The sequence below is a fragment of the Sitodiplosis mosellana genome, unplaced genomic scaffold (genome assembly GCF_009176505.1).
Source record: "Sitodiplosis mosellana isolate CC-2019 unplaced genomic scaffold, AAFC_SMos_1.0 Smas_scaffold_1258, whole genome shotgun sequence".
NCBI classification, from domain to species: domain Eukaryota; kingdom Metazoa; phylum Arthropoda; class Insecta; order Diptera; family Cecidomyiidae; genus Sitodiplosis; species Sitodiplosis mosellana.
Genome location: NW_022596500.1, coordinates 1 through 2232, shown reverse-complemented (window position 1 = coordinate 2232; position 2232 = coordinate 1). Strand labels below are relative to the sequence as shown.

At 35.7% G+C, this 2232-nt stretch overlaps 1 long non-coding RNA gene across 1 annotated transcript; it reads left to right on the top strand.

Moving 5' to 3' along the window:
• Positions 1 to 122: 122 nt before the first annotated feature.
• LOC129571087 (uncharacterized) lies at positions 123 to 658 on the top strand. The gene is made up of 3 exons (XR_008688212.1): positions 123 to 287; positions 348 to 484; positions 555 to 658. It is a non-coding gene; the product is annotated as an uncharacterized LOC129571087 (long non-coding RNA).
• Positions 659 to 2232: the final 1574 nt, after the last annotated feature.

The following is a 2232-nucleotide window of genomic DNA, read 5'->3' as shown; positions in this document are numbered from 1 at the left end:
TGAAGATATTTTTCATTTTTGTTTGGAAACGTAATAGATTGTAAAGATACTACGTGGGGCGCGGAGTTACTTGCGGCAGCACACAGAACATAACTATACGTTTCTGGGCGCCGGCACATTTAAATTAAACTCAAATATTCAGACGTGTGAATAAACAATTTACCAAATGGATATTTCATATTTTCTTTTGATTTGAATGATGATGCCATCGATAATGATTTTCTAATATTTCAGGATATCTCAATGTTTTGGAGCATGGTGGTTCTGGATGGAAAAAACGTTGGGTGGTATGTATTTAACGAGACCTTTTTGTAGTCAATATTTACAAAGATATTTTTGTTTTATAGACGGTGCGACGACCTTACGTATTAATATTCAGGTCAGAGAAAGATCCAGTTGAACGAGCTGTCTTAAATTTAGCAACAGCTCAAGTGGAATGTAGTGAAGATCAAGCTGCAATGGTTAAAATTCCGAACACTTTTAGGTAAGTAGTATTTAGTTATACATTTATAGTGAAATAAAATATAAATAATAAACCATTACTCATTTCCTAGTGTTGTGACGAAACATAGGGGATATTTGTTACAAACTCTTGGAGATAAAGAAGTTCATGATTGGCTGTATGCCATTAATCCACTTTTAGCAGGTCAAATACGGTGAGTTTCAGAAAAAGGATGTCTAATCCTTCTTTTGTATCTTATAAATCGACGATTTCACACGGAATCGACCAAGAATTTGATCGAAACTCTCCGAATTGGCTGGAAATTTGCATGGACTCCATGCCATATCACGGAGGACGGTAGTCCGACAAGTGACGCTCCAAAGACTGTGCATTTCAAGCCAAATGTCAAAAATGCCAGTTTTTGCGTCACAAGTATATATACAATAAATATGCTATTTTCCCAGGACACTATTTGGGCCCCGGCATAGGTACCGTTGGAAAGGTCTTGGCCCAAATAGTCGGAAACACCATATCCCCCATGCCTTAAGTGTGGTCTGGGCAAAAATATAGTGGTTGCAAAATTTCGATAAATTTTCACATCTATACCCATATCTTACGAAGGGGGTACCCAGGGGGTGGTCTGAGGTGTCCAAGAGAATCTCCTCCTCGCCACTTTTCCAACGCCGGTATAAGTGCCCCGATTGGTCCAAAAACGAAAAAGTTATGGGCATTGGCCACGGTTTTTTATGAAAGTATCATTATTATTATTATTATTATTATTATTATTATTATTATTATTATTATTATTATTATTATTATTATTATTCTGCACCATACAGCGTTTCTTCGCCAGAGGTGGTTTATTTGGTATAAATATTTGGTTATATATTTACAATATTTATAATGAATTCGTATTTTCAGTCTCTTTTTATAATAGAATTAAATTTATTAAATAAGTTTTATATATTTTTGGAATAGTACTAGTATCACAATCATTCGTTTGATTTGGCTCTATGATATTAAAGTATTTATAAAATTCATTATATGTGATGAGCATGTAGTTAATTGGCTCAAACATTGAGTAGTTGTAGATTCTGGTCGGCAGCTCTAGGAATTCGGTGTTCCGTGTTCGGAGTCGTGGTGTTCTTAAGTTAATTTTCTCCATAATATGCTTCGACGATGTTTGGCCACAGATAACATTGTGTATGAAGCAAATTTGTGCGATTTTTCTTCGTTCTTCCAAGGTAATCATTTGTAGAAATAGCAGACGATTGTTGTATTGTGGCAAAATGAATCTGTGTGGCCATTTCATTTTTCTCAGTGCAAACAGTAGAAATTGTTTTTGGACTGATTCGATTCTAGCGATTTTCTCATTGGTGTATGGGTTCCATATTTGAACTGAACGCGAACGAACATGAACAAGAATATAACAATATTTCTGAACGTGAACCGTTCATAAACGTTCAACTGGCAGCTCTAAGCTGTAGAGATCTTTTTTCGGCTATACGACAAACAGCAGAACCAACGCTGAACATGAAAATGACATGTTCAATTGTGTTTGTTTCGTTAGTTTCAACTGTGCCGCTACGAGAGGTCACTTTTGTCGTTTTTTGTTGTTATTTTACATGTAAAATCAATGGTATTAGACGAGGATCGATATACCCACCCCCTTTTCCAACCTTCATCCGATGGTTCTTATATATAAATGCACTTTCCTCATACTAAAAATGGTTTGGGGACAAAAATATCTATGGGTGAGATTGAGAGTGGAGTATGTTTTTTCTTCGGTT